The sequence below is a fragment of the Sceloporus undulatus genome, chromosome 1 (genome assembly GCF_019175285.1).
Source record: "Sceloporus undulatus isolate JIND9_A2432 ecotype Alabama chromosome 1, SceUnd_v1.1, whole genome shotgun sequence".
NCBI lineage: Eukaryota > Metazoa > Chordata > Lepidosauria > Squamata > Phrynosomatidae > Sceloporus > Sceloporus undulatus.
In genome coordinates, this window is record NC_056522.1 from 192,959,769 (window position 1) to 192,974,567 (window position 14,799).

The following is a 14,799-nucleotide window of genomic DNA, read 5'->3' on the forward strand; positions in this document are numbered from 1 at the left end:
CAGCCATGGGAGCAACACTTTGCCCATGCCTGTTCTAGATGGGTGCTGCTTGTAGGACCAACATGTTAATCAAAACTGCAAATAATCAGATCTGCAAAAATCAAAGCCACAAATGTGGAGAGCCAACTGTATACAGTATTAGATAAACCACATGGAATGAGTTTACGTTTATATGAGTCTTCTTAGCTTTTATTTGGTCACGCCCTCTATTTTTATTGAATGTCCTACATTTTGCGATGCCTTGGCCTCCTTTGTGGTTAGGACATCTAGACACCCTGCAGAGGAGGTTGCAAAGAGAGTTTGTGCTTGGGGTCATGTTCTGCCAAGGTTGTCATACCCTAGGAGAGCAAGGTGACCAGAGGCCCTGCTTTTCTAAGAGGAATTCCAAAAGGTCCTATATTTTTGGCATGACTAAGAAGCATGAATTAATATTTACATGAGTTTTATGGTAATGACCTTAATTTTTTCCCTAAGTGTCCTACATTTTGTGGTGCCTTGAATCGCTGAAGTGATTCCGAAAGGGGGGGGGCATGCTCTAGACCCATTTAACTCACGTCAAAAAGGTGCTGGTTTTTCCCTCTTCCTTTTCACAAAATTGATTTATCGCAAGTGGGAGCCAGAACCAAATCGGATTCGATTTCACAATTCGGCTTAAAATGAATTGCTTCCAGTGCAAATGGGTTATCTGCCTCAGGAACCAGTTTAAACAGAACCGATTTATTTTGAATGGGAACCATAAGTGGGTTATTTTGATTTGATTCCATGACAGAAAATGTGATCGGAGCAAATGTGGTGGGAACCACGAATCGATTTATCAATTTGGATCAGAAACCGATTTAATTGTAAGTGGGAATGAGGACAATGGTTTAACCCCGTCATGTGTGAAAAACTATTCACTTTTGTGGGGGTTTTCCCCCTCTGGTTTTTAAATCCCGTTTCTGTACAGGATTTTTGCAGTTCGCCCCTGTGCGATAACCTCCTCAGAGGGGTTTGCAAAGAGAATTTGCACCAGGTTGTCACTCCCTGGGAGATGTTCCACTATGACATGTGGGGTTTGCCCTATGGAGGGGCTTTGGGGGCACCAAGAGGGTGGTGTTCCTGGTTGTCATGCAGCTTTGGCACCCTTGCTCTCTCCTGCAATATTCTCCAGATGCTGCAGAGGCGGTGTTCACATGGGTTTCCTAACTGGGCTTCAGCATTGTGTGTGTGTTTGTGTGGCAGCAGGGAAGGCAGGTCCTTCCTGCTCAATTGTTGTGAGATTTGACAGTGAGAGTCTCTCTCTCTCTGTGTGAGAGGGACCCCCAACCCAGGGAAGAAGCTCAACTGGAATCAGCCTGAGGTGACTAGATGTCCTCACTGCAAAGGAGGACAAAGCACCTGTAAAATGGAGGACAGGCAAGAAAAACAAAAGCTCAAAACCCTCCTGTAACCCCCCCTTTATTTGTCCTGCTCCAAATGGAGGACGTTTTGACAACCCTCCTGGACAGCAGGTGGCTGAAATGGAGGACACAGAGGGAACTAGGCACCTGCTCCAGGACCTTTTCCAGGACCTTTTCTCCATTCCAGCCTCCTTCCTTCCAGGAGGAATTTCCAAAACGTCCTCCATTTGGAGCAGGACTCAGAAGCAGGGGTTTATATTTATATGCATGTTTTAAAGCTTTTATTTGAATGTGTCCTCCATTTTTCCTGAATATCCTCTCTTTTGAGCCTGACTAAGAAGCATGCATTTACATTTTTGGCAGTGTTTCTAAATAAGCTTTACACTTTGGTCGTGGTCCTCCATTTTCCTTACACATCCTCCCTTTGGAGCCTGACTGAGAAGCATGGATTTACATTTACAGCAGTGTTCCTAAGCCTTTTCTTTGGTCGTGTCCTCTATTTTCCCCAGCCTGACTGAGAAGCATGGACTCAATATTGCTGGGAGTCTTTTTCAGCTTTTCCTTTGGTCGTGTCCTCTCCCTTTTTGTCACCTCCATTTTGTGGTGCCTGGTTCTCCCTTGGCAAGGAGAGGACACCCTTGCCCCCCTCTTTGTAGGACAGGCCCTGGGAAAGGAGGACCTCTGTGGGGGTCACCCTTTGAAGAAGGGACACCCACACACCCTACATACAAGGCACCCTCCCTCTCTTCCTTCATCCCTTCTCTCTCTTTCCTCTGGAAGGGCTTGGCTTGTGTAAAGAGAAAGATGCCAGCTCCCAGCAGCAGCCAGAAAAGGAGGAGGAGAAGCAGGAGCAGAAGGAGGAGGCAGAGAGGGAACAACTGAGGCTGGTGCTGCTGGGAGGCTGATTCAGAGCAAGAAGAAGAGGAAGAAGAAGAAGAAGAGGGGAGCCTCCCTCTCAGGTCCAAGAAGAGGAAGAGGAGAGAGGGTCCCTGGTCCTCTCAGGTCCCCTCCCTCTTCCTCCTCCTCCTCCTCCTCAGCATCCTTGGACCAGAGATCTGCTGTTTGCTGTTGGTGCATGGAGGAAGGAGGGCAAGGCAGGCAGGAGTCCCCTCTCCAACCAGGAGCTGGAAAATCCCTCCCTCTGCCAGCCTCAGCTGCTCTGACATTTCCCTTTGCCCCCCCTCCTTCCTGCCACACAGGGCTGGTTCTTCAAGAAGGCACCTCTGGGGGTGAGTTAAAAGGGTCTTAGTTGGGCAGGGGATGCCCAGGTGGAGGTGGTGGAGGTGCTTGTGGATTTTGCCTGGCCTCTCTGCTCCTGACAACAAGGGAAGGGATGGAGGGAAGGAGAGAAGGAGGTAAAGAAACAGCTGCTTGGCTTGTGGTGTGGGTGGCTGCTGGCAGATGGGGGTTGTGAGGAGCACCGCCGCCCTTTTCCCTTCTTCCCTACATACAGCAGCCGAAGAAAAACACACATCATCTCCAAGGCTGAAATGAGTCATATATATATATATATATATATATATATATATATATATATTTGATGTGGGGGAGAGGAAATCTAGGGTGGCCTTCTTAGGTCATTTCCGTAAGTCTTAGCAGCATCCTTTCTTTGGAAGAGTGGGAAAAATGTTGTGGCAGGGATGCACCGCCTATCAGGGGCATGGAGACCCCCCTGCAGACTGCAGCCTTTCAGTGTTTCCTATGGGAGGTGGAATGGCAGAGGTGTCAGAGCCCACCCTGGCTTTACAGGATTCATTGTGTGTATAGGTGTGTGTGCGTGTGTGTGCACCCATGTGTGCGTATATATACGCACACATATATACACACACACTGGGGTTGGTTGCACAAAGGTTTCCTCCTTGGAGACAAGTCATGTTAGCTTCCCTGGAACCCGTCATTATGCTGTGGACACTGCAACCGACTAATAAAATTGTTCTCCAGGCCGGTACTTCAAATCATCTCTGACCAAATCGATGGAAACATTTGGCGTTCCAGGCTTCCTGTGGTGGGCAGTCAGATTCAGAAGAAATCTACAGGAAAAGAGAGGCAGTTCAAGGGTGCATGATGTCAATGGCTTTGTTTATAGTATTTCGGCATCTTCTGTTGCACATACACACCAGTGGCAGGCAATCCTTCAGCAGCTTATCCTTTTTGTTTAGATCAATGGTCTTTGATCAATTGCTGGGCGTTAGAATACAAACAGCTAGATGTCTGGGTCGGACCACATATTATACAGCTTAATGCAAGCTGCCCGTGGAACGATACGAACAGGGTGCTAACATTTTTAGTTTGTTATTTTGAGTCTTGTGGATTGATTTTAATTCACTTTTCCTGAAGATGTTGCTTTCTTGGTGGGACTGATTTTCTTTGGCCTCTTCTGGAAAAAAAATGTGCTGAAAAGCACAAAGAGTCAACAAAAACATCAAGAAAGGATTTTTCCTCAGGAAGGTGAATGGTGTTGCTAACCCTTCATTTTGGATAGGATGGTAGTAGTTATGTAATTGGGTGCTATCAATAGACTGTGTGTGACTACTTAGAGGTATACGGTTTGTTTCTGTATTGAAAAGTAGATTTCCTCCCCCTTGTAGACCGTTATAAGAAACCAGACTTTTGTGCCAGCAAACATTCTTATTAAACTATCAATGCATAATTTTCTTCTCTACAAAATATAAAAAAAATGGGCCCTATTAACTTGGCTTTACTTAAATCCATATATGAAGTTACTGGTTTGGAGATCTCCCCCCCCCCCCCATTTATTGTTAGCCTGCCAGTGGTAGTAACAAACACTATGCTAATTTCAATAAATGTTATAAAAGTGTTTTTTAAAGGAAAAGGAAGAGGAAGAAGGAAAACTATCCTAAAATAATGATGGCAAAATTTCCCTGATGTCAAGTGGCACCAAATGCTTACACAAACATTTAACAAGTGCATTCATTGATTGCTTTTAGGGGTGAAGAGGTACTCCCTTAAATCTGAGAATCAAAATGTTAATGTGACAGAAATTGATAAGGGTTTTCTTGTTGACCTCTAAGATGATCTCTTGATTCATCCAATGCATTTAGCAAATTACTTCTTTAGCAGCAGCAGAGAGAGAGAGAACAACCTGCCAAAATCAGAGATTATTCCCCTATTTCATATTTTAGGAAACCACTGACCTAACTGTAAAGCAGAACCTATGATGGAGTTTCTCTAGTTGGGAAAATATCTGTTCATCATTTTCACTCTTATTTTTTTTTGTAATTAACTTGCAGCCTAACTGCTTCTTTTTGGATTAATTCAGATGCACTTTCCCTCCCATCCATATTATTTTGTCCCTTACAGTACATGTGCACTGTAGAAATAATGCAGTTTGACAACACTTTAACTGCCTTGGCTTCATCCTACTGAATCCTGGGATCTGTAGTTTTTTGAGGCGCCAGCACCCTTTGGCAGAGAAGGCTAAAGATCTTACAAAACTGCAAATCCCAGGATTCTATAGGATGCAGCACTTAAAGTGGTGTCAAACCGCACCATTTCTACAGTGTACAGGGACCCTTAGAGTTGCCCTGTTTGCATTATTCATTGGAAAAGCTTCTCTTGCTCAAAACCATAAGACTGTGAGTTCAATACCTGCGAAAGAGCTCTGGCTTGACTCAGGCTTGCATCCTTCCGAGCGCACTAAAATGAGTACCCAGCTTGTTGGGGGAAATTTGCATACAGTTGTAAACCACTCAGACACTGTTAGTTCAGTATGAAGCGGTATATAAATGAAGCTATTTGTTTTGTTTTGCTCAGTAGCACCTAATGCCTAATGCCCTGTCAATGTGGTGATAAATCCATGCTGTTTTAATCCAGGTTTAAAAAGAGCTGACCATGGTACTAAAACCTATTCTTAAAAAGATCCAGAACCTTGGACAAGTCCCTTGAAGCTAGCTAAAACCTGGAATAGAGTCACTGCTCCAATGACACGGGATCAACAGCCATCACTGTTCCTACCTTGGTATCACTGTAATGTGATGTATATATTAAAGGAGGTACCAAAGGAGATGTTGTTGTTGCTTATTTTCAAGTTGTTTATGTTGACCCTAAGATGAACTAACCATGGGGCTTTCTTGGCATGATTTGTTCAGAAGAGGCTCACCTTTGACTTCCTTTGAGGCTGAGAAAGTGTGACTTGTCCATGGTCCATGGCTGAGCAGGGATTCGAGCCCTGATTTCAAAAGACATAGACCAGTACTCAAAGCATTACACTACATCACATTGACTCTCATCAAAGTGGATTACATGGATTTTAATCATTCCCCCTCCCCTCTTAGATCAACTGATGCTACTGTATCAGGGGTAGGAATTATGTGCCCTCTTGGATATTGTTGGACAACTCCCATCAGACCTAGGCCTTTTTAAGTGTTGATGGGATGGAATTCTACACCCAAGTGCCTTAGTTGGGTGTCCACTGATACTGGCTGCCCAATCCCTCTAAGAAGGTCCCAGGGCATGCAAAGGTACCAAGAGAGGCCAAAGAGCGTGATGCTTATTCCCCTTTTTCAGGCTGGTTGACTGCAGCCAGAAAGTGCCTGTGAGCTCCCTGTACCCCAGACACTGGCTTTTGGGAAGAAGGTGAGCTCTATGCCTTCAGGCTGGCATTGTGTTGGATAGTCAATGTGTAAGGAGGAGGTACTAGATATCTCCTCCTGAAATGGCTGGAAAAGGATATATGGTAGTACAACAGATACATTGTGCCCAGGATTCTGTCCTTAGTTAGGACAGCCAGTGGTGAAGAACGTTGGAACTGTAATGCAGTGACATTTGGAGAGTCATCTGTTTCCTAACTGTGTCCTATATGGTGATAAATGTGGATGGAATATATTGATATGGAACTCCAGGGTCCTTTACACACAACCATCACACCTATTCACACAGCACAGTTATAACACTTTGAATCCACTTCATCTGCCATTAAAGCATCCTGTGGAGACAGTAGTTTGGTTAGAGGCACATGAGGAACTCTGCATGAGAATCCTAAATGCCTCTCCCTGAAGTACAAAACCCAGGATTTTTCAGGATGTTGCCATGGCAGCTAAAGTGGAATCATTGCACTACAGTTGTGTAGTGTGAAAGGACCTGAGTTTTTGTGTTACACCTGTCAGTTCCTAGTTGCTTTCATCACTGCTGTGTTACCCCTGCTCAGATATCAAGTGGTGGAAATTTGTTCCAATCACATTACTTAGACCATACTTTTCTGAATCAACACCTAGTTCAATACATTTCCAGGACCCATAGATATGCCTGTCAGAAATAATTAACTCCTATTCCTATTTAAATTGATGTTCTTGCTTGATGCTTTTGTGAAATAGCACACAAAATGTTGAGTCAGCCAATTTGTATGTCAGGTTTTTTTTAAAGACTTGCTTGCATCCCAAATGAACAACCAGATAGTCCTGCATTGAACTGAGGGAGGGAGGGGTGCCAATGAAAGAGGCAGAGACAGAGGCATAGCTGGCTAGCATAGACTTAAGCTCCTTCCCCAACATGTTGGCATGACATTCAGCTGGACCTTGACTTTGCATTGACTTCAATTCCCTGAGTCTTGTCCATGAAATATCTCCATTTGGGATTGTCAGAGCTAGGTGGGAAATGCCCTTCCAATGTTATGCTCTCAGTGTGCAGTGTTGACAACATGCTACATCTAATTGCCATTATGTTTATTTGTAAGCCATTTCAAAGCCTTTGGGTACTATCCTGTGCCTGTATGGATGTAAGTCCTGCTGAATTGAATCAACCTAACTCTGAGTTAAGCAGGTATCTTAATTTAAATCTTTTATTGTTGTTATTGTTGTTGTTGTTGTTGTTGAAGACTCTGGCTTATGGTGACGTGATCATAGCGTTTTTTATAAGCAAGATTTAGTCAAGAAAACTTGCCATTGCCTTCCTTTGAGGCTGAGAGAATGTGACTGGGCCAAGGTCACTCATTGGGTTCCCATGGTTGAATGGGGATTTGATTCCTAACTTTCCAGAGTCCTAGTCCAGCACTCAACCGTGATACCACATTGGCTATCATACCTTAAATAAACAATCCTCCTTAAAACATCCATTTTAGAGAAAAATAATCCTTGATAAAATTGCTCAAAGTTCATCCTAGATAGAATCTTGTTTTGCTATTGTAAAAAGCCCTGCTGTCAACAGTTAAGATAAAATGCTATGTAGATTGCCACATGATTCCTCTAGGTCTAAGGCCAAAATGACGAATCTGTGGCCCTCCAAGATATCATGAGATTCCAGTTACTGTCAGCATCAGCCTGAATTAGTGATGATTAACTCAGCAATATTTGCAGGACCACAGGTCCACTGCTGGCTCTAACAAAACCTCAGATCCTGTGTTTAAAGAGGCATACACTAATCCACATGATAGCAGAACAGAGGGTGAGTATCATTAGCTTTCCCAGAACAAAAATGCTGCTGAAAATGGAGTGAGGAGAAGCCATAATGCAGAGTACATGCTCTGCAGTTAGAAGATTTAACCCCTGGATCCTGCTCCAGTTAACAGCCGAACTGCCTGGCTGGGTAGACAGTGCATGAATAAGTGGCCCAGTGCTTTGGTCTGATGCAGCACAGCTTCATTTGTTCATTCATCTTTGTGCACCTCACTTTCATTACAATTTGTTGAAGGTGGGAAACAGCAGGCGTCTTTCTCTTTTCTTCCATCCCCAGCATGTGAAATAAATCCTTGCCTCTTTCCCAAGACATGGGCTAGAGGGCTTGGGAATATGCAGGAATGGGAAAGGGTTATCAGTCAGTATGAATGAAGTCTTGCTAGTACTGTAGGCCAAGTCAGTATGTGGATGCTGTGTGTTTATCATGTATTAAATTAAGTCATTCTAGTTAACTGTCCCTGTCTTTGAGGTCCATAGCAATGATACATTTTTAAACTAAGGTTAACGAATGAATCAGAATTAACATTTAGATGGAATTAGCTGCATAATGTTAGCAGTCACATGGAATTCAGAAGGTGTCCCTGGAAAAAGGGCTTTCCCAGGGTTTAAGGGTTTTCTCAGTGACCATTACTTCAAGCTATCTTGAGTGTACCAAGAACTTGATCAACAAGGGATTAGAAGCAGTTAATGTGTGGTGAAATTATTGATAAGTGCAGCTGGAAAACTCTGAGGTGGCGTTTCCCCCCTCTGACAGACAGAGACACAAACAGAGATATTGTATGTGGACATGTAATCCGGTAAGGCCCCTCTAACCTTGACCAGCCTAGGCAAAAAGTCACAAATATTGTCTAAAAATAATATTTATCTTGGTTTAACATGGCTGTCTAACTGAACTGATAATTTCTCTAAGCTGAACTTAAGTATGAACAATCCTGCCCTTTGAATGGACTCGGATATGACAAATACATTTGCTCTTCTATGTGTCAGGGGCTGTCCACGGTGTAGAAATAATCCAGTTTGACACCACTTTAATTGCTATGTCTCAATGCTATGGGATTCTGGGAATTGTAGTTTTGTGCAACGTTTAGCCTTCTCTGTCAGACAGTTTTGGTGCCACAATAAACTACAATTCCCAGAATTCCATAGCATTGAGCCATGGCAGTTAAAGTGGTGTCAAACTGGATTATTTCTGCAATGTGGATGCAGCCCAAGATGTTATCCATCTTCTGCTAGTTTTGTCTTGATAAAGGATCTGTACTAAAGAACTCCCCCTGACACACACACACACATCAGCCAAAGGAAAACCAGCCATGCCCATGATGCCTTTTAAGGAACCTATTGACTACTGACAATGGCTGCCCGCCAGGCAATAAGATCCCTTGCCAGCCATTCTGAAGTACAGGGTACTTGTTTAGTGAGATTTAAATGTTGATAGTGATTAAAACAAAGACAGTAAACCAATGTTCTTTTGTGGCAAAACCATGGCATAACCGCTTTGTGTGGTAGGCCAGCTGAGCACACTTATGTGTCATTAAGGAGGTGTATGTTATCACCTCTCTTTTTGCTCTAGGTGTGGCTAGGGAGGAAAGGCAGTATACAGGTTGGGATCAGCTAGAACCAAGAGTAAGGGCTCCAGGGCCAGACGTTCCATTTAGCAAAGTGAGGTAGCTCTCAGGTGGTCGAAGTTGGGAAACAGCAATTCCTTTTGCCCACTCTTCTTCCTGAGTTTCCTAGCTATTCCTTTTCCTTGGAGGACAGAAGAGTGCTGGTCCTTCTTAAGCTAGCTTCAAACATGGTGAAAAGTCTTTAGAAGTAAGTGCTGATGTAGGATTCAGTTGGTTGTTCAGGTGCCTCTGTATATGGAATAGAGAGTACCGTCTTGTCTTTTGCCCTAGAATCAAGAAAATTTTGTCTTGGTCTTACCCTCACCTCCCCCTTCTGACAAATATAGGTAAAGTAACTGCAAGCAGATTGGGGTGGTGAGAAGTGATGTTCTCCTTTGATTTTTGTCAGAGACTCCTCCAAGCTCAGGCCTGAACTTCATGGGAAAAGAGTTTCATTTCAAGAAAGAAATAAGGGAAGGAGGAGAAACAGACAGGTATTTTGAAAAAAGAATTAAAACAAATATTATGCTTAGTTCTTGGGATGTGAGAATGCTAATACACTATAATTGTCTAGATAACATTGATGCAAAGCATTACTGGATGGAAAGAAGTCTGGTGGCTGGAAAAGGAGCATAGGGCACATTATTTCTTTTTATGGTAGTTGGCCAGGAAGACAGGCCTCCCAGGTAGACCCAATCCAGAGACCAGCATGTGGCCAGGAAGATGCTCTTCTCACCTTTTGCTTCTAGGAGACAGGCTAGAAAGGTGTTAATTAAAAAGGAGATGGCTCTGGAGAGCCCTAATAGACTAAATACTTCTGATGTGATGCAGTTTGGGTGGGCCATATGGATACCAGCTATCTCAGCCAAGGGAGCTGTAGAGTTTAAAGGGACAGGTACTGTATTTGGAAAGCAGGACCATCACATAACAGATTATAATCTACTATATTGGATGTTGTGATTCTTTATAACATCCATAAAGTCACAAATATTGTCTAAAAATAACATAATAACACCATGACAATATAAACATGTTTATTAATAAAATAAAATTTGTGGGTCCAACTGGTGATGCTCTCTGAATCCAGAGGTTAGGCAACAAGAAGTATCATCCTATGCATGTTTGCTGTTATTGTTGTTGCTGTTGCCGCTGTTGTGTGCCTTCAAGTTGTTTCCAACTTATGATGACCCTAAGGCTATTACAGGGTTTTCTTGGAAAGATTTGTTCAGAGGGAGCTTGTCTTTGCCTCCTTCTGAGGCTGAGACAGCATGACTTGCCTAATTACCGGTACTAAATCTCTAAAGGATTGGTTCCAAAGTATTGTGCACATTTATTGAAAGACTATGCATCTATTCCTTTTAATGAAATTACCTTCAAACATGCCAAAAACAAAACAAAACACAAACACAAACATATGTGAGGGAACTTTATTGAACTTTCTTGGACATTTTTCTTTTCCCGTCCACTTGTTTGAAAGCTAAGCAAAGAATTAAGTCCTTAATTAAATGTGGTATATAGATATGTATGCATTCCTGCCTTGCTATTTCATCCAAGATCAGGGGCTTGTCATTTTGCCCACATGCACAATGATTCTGTGGGATTAGTTTAAGCAGAAAGAGAAAAGCAATTGGCACAAAATCACTCAGTTCGCTTCATGGCTGAATAGGTAGATAAACTCTTTTGGGCATCTCACCATCATAGACAACCTTGCATAACAGTGTAATTGGAAAGCTAACATATTATGAGCAACAATTCTGGCCTTTGAAGCACTAGATTGTTGCACTTGTGGCTTTTGTAGCGTGCTTTGTCCTTACTTTTATACTGTACAGCAGCTCTAATTCCTCAATGTATTTATTTGAGAATACACTCTGTTTGTTTCACTGGAACTTATTCTCAAATGTGCCAGACAGAAAGGATGTCCAGAAGTTATCCCTAAATCCATTTGAAGACACAGATATATGGCTAATATTTGGGAGCCTTCTCGGCACCAGCACTCTGGATGCATGGGAGAATGAATAAGATGCTTTGCCCATCTTGTCCATAGAGTTTTGTACCCCAGTGGTCTTTACTGGCTAAGTCAGAAATTTCAGGGTTATGAGGGATAGGAACACTTGATTCACTTGAACTTGTTCAGGTTGCTTTCCTCTCATTTGGAGGATGGGTTTCATGTTGGATTTGACCACTTGTTGGCTTTGACTACAGGCTTGTAGCAGTGGGGGAGAGAATATGGAGGCCTGGCCACCCAAAATATCCCAATGGCCTTATTTCCCAGAATAGGGGAAATTAGTATTGATACCAGTGGGCTGGACTCACTCTGTTTGCTCACTTATTTATTTCCTTGTGGATGATATGAAGCATAGTTTGTACTGTAATACATTTTCAGTGTGGAAAAAGCCTAACTGTAGTCTCTCTCTGTGTGTGAGCACATGCAAAATGTGTGAATGTGCATGAATGCATGCATGTGTATGTGTGCCTTAGGGAAAGGGCCTTATTGCCTCTGGCATGCAGTACAGCCATTTCCACTGATGGTCCCTGGAAAGGAATGGGGCCCTCAGTCCAGAATTGGTTCTCTATCCCTATTGTACCCAAACAAACAACTGTACAAACTGTGCAACTCAGTGGACAGTAATTTACAGTGAAACTGCAAATGCCACAACTGTTATCTGTGAAATCCATTACATTTTCTCAACAGGTACAAAATGCATGACATTAGCTACTTGTGGAGAATGTGATATACTGTAGCTGTAATGACAAACATACTTGGGGCAAAATGTGCTACATTAAAGATCTTGCTGACATGAACTACAGTGGTGTTGAAGCTGCTGCACTGTGGTACTTTCTTTATAACCAAATTCCTTAGTCACACTGTTGTTGTCAACTGCCCTCAAGCTGACTTTGACTCAGTCATGACAACTCCATGAGTGAACCATCTCCAATACCCCCAGTCTTCAACTGCTCTGCTCAGGTCCTACAGGCTCAGGGTTGTGGCTTCCTTGATTGAGTCAATCCATCTAGTGTGGTAGACTTCTTCTCTTTTCCTCCGCTTTCCCTAACCTTATTGACGTTTCTAATGAGTCATTCCTTTTCATGACGTGTCTGAAGTAAGACACTCTCATTTGGTCATCTTGGCTTCCAGTAAGAGTTCAGGCCTGATCTGTTCAGAGAAAGCCAGACTGCAGTTATTTCCACTGACAGTCTGATCTGTCTTGGGAGCAGCAGCAATACCGCCAGAGAAGAAAGTGTGGGGTAAATGGTGCCAGAGGCTCAGGAGGAAATTATGTTGTAGTAGCCCCTACATTGTTGAAGATGTTGTGAGAACTGTATGCGTGTAGGGAACCTTGGAGTGAGGAGACTGAGCAGATGTCTCTTTGAAAACTACAATTGTTTAGCCTCCCACCAAAGGTAGGAATTTAAATAATGATGTTGGGCTTACATCATTATTTAATTTCAAGATGTAGCTCTCCATGGTTCTGCCCCAAATGCCACAGATTTACATAGATTTCATTTTAATTAAAAAAAATATGGTGGATAATGGTTTCTAGACATAACAGGGATCTGTAACATTGATCAGAAAGCAGTTTGGTTTGGAAGTTCTGTACTAATGGCTTTTGACAGCTTGGGGCAGTGAGTTTGGGATTATGCTGAAGAAAGATAAAATACTGGTTCACATTTCATCAGAAGAGAACTTAATATTGTTTGATCAAGTCTGTATTTATTCTGCCATTTATCCTTTGTTGGTTGGAAAGAAATTGTTGTCCTGATGACCTCCATATATATGGAAAAATAGTTGTCACCATACCCAGCTGTTATGGCCAGAAAACCTGGTCATCCATAACTCAGGAATATTTTTTAAATGCCACAAACTGGAGTTTGGTACTTTACAAAGGATAAATTTGGCCCAAATGAGAGGGAAAGACCTTTAAAAAAATAATTTGACTTAAGCAACTAACTGAAACTTTAAAAGCTCAAGCTAGGAAGCAGAACTTTAAAAAACGTGCCATAAACATGAGCAGTTTTTTTAAAAAATTTACCAAAGCAAGAAAACAAGGCTCTGTAAAAATAAATTTGTTCCAAACCACAAACAAATCTTTTAATATATAAATAAATAAAATGAAATTGTCAAAAACCAAAAATCAAGGTTTGAACACAGAAAACCTGAAGAGCAAAGTTAAAAAAATCAATTTGGCCCAGATATTTGGGTGTGGGCTAAAACCAACAAATAACCAAAATTGGTCCAGACCACCAAATCCATATTTACACTGTGCAATATAGCCAGCCCAAGTAGCCACCAGCATTTTTTTTTACATGAAAAAGAATATATTTTGAGGGCATGCAGTCCTGAGCACATTGTAAAAACTAAATTTAAAGATTTCCTGCCCATATAGATACAAAAGATAAATTTAATGAAGAAATGACCTCCCACATACACACACTGTCAAAACCTGGACAAAATAAAATGTACTTTCTAAGAGAAAGAGAATATGGCTACCACCCAGATGGCTGCTCTACAGTTCATAACTGCCAAAAAAAAGGTACAGTGGTGCCTCGGGATACGAAATGATCGGGTTACGAAATTTCTGGGATACGAAAAAGTTGGATTGGCAAAAACTGTTTCGGGTTACGAAATATTTTTCGGGTTACGAAATTCATTTCGGCGCGAAATTCAAATGCTGCAAAGTGCAGCTATAGGCTTTCCAGTGCTAACGGAAAAGTGTTTCGGGTTACAAAATTTTCGGGTTACGAAAGGAATGGCGGAATGAATTAATTTCGTAACCCGAGGCACCACTGTATTTTAAAATATTGTGCAATGATGGACTCTTGGTATTCATATAAGTGCATGGTTTGCCCTCCCCTGCACAGTGTGATTATGTGGGGCTGGGGCAAGCTTACTGCATATATATGCCAACCAGACAGAGAGCCTGTTTTTTGAAAATGACCTGCCCGGTGCCTTATTACTACTTGCCATTATCTCAGCTGCATCTGCCTTGCCCTGCTGAAGCAAAAGGAAACGGAGCATGCACATAGCTTTAGAGCAGTCACAGAATGGACTCTGGAGGCAAAGGGTAACTGGAAGAGCTGAGAATGGAGGAGCCTGTGTACTTAAAGCTGCAGCTGTGCTGCTAACAGCAAGCTGTCTATTTTTTGTGCCTTAGGGTGGAGATTGATGCAGGAGGTGGGTAGGGCACTAAAAATGGTTTGTGTCTGCTCTGCTTGGACTACAGTACTACAAAAATCAGTTCCTTCCCAACCTCTCATCAGTCTTGATACATTTGCAATCTCTTTATTGCTTCCCTTTAGCCAATCTGAAGCTAAATTCACAGACAGATGCAGAAGGCCAAAGCCAGTCAGGAGGAATTGATGCCTGCGTTGATTTGGAATTATCTTTCTCAAAATGATCTGTCTGGC

The 14,799-nt window shown here is 42.4% G+C and overlaps 1 protein-coding gene across 1 annotated transcript in view; it reads left to right on the forward strand.

The window, feature by feature from the left end:
• The first annotated feature begins 2,196 nt into the window (after window positions 1-2,196).
• HECW2 (HECT, C2 and WW domain containing E3 ubiquitin protein ligase 2) overlaps window positions 2,197-14,799 on the forward strand; it is a 218,184-nt gene continuing 205,581 nt past the window's right edge. The window contains 1 exon segment of the mRNA XM_042446267.1: window positions 2,197-2,608. The gene's annotated coding sequence lies outside the window, so the exon portion shown is untranslated.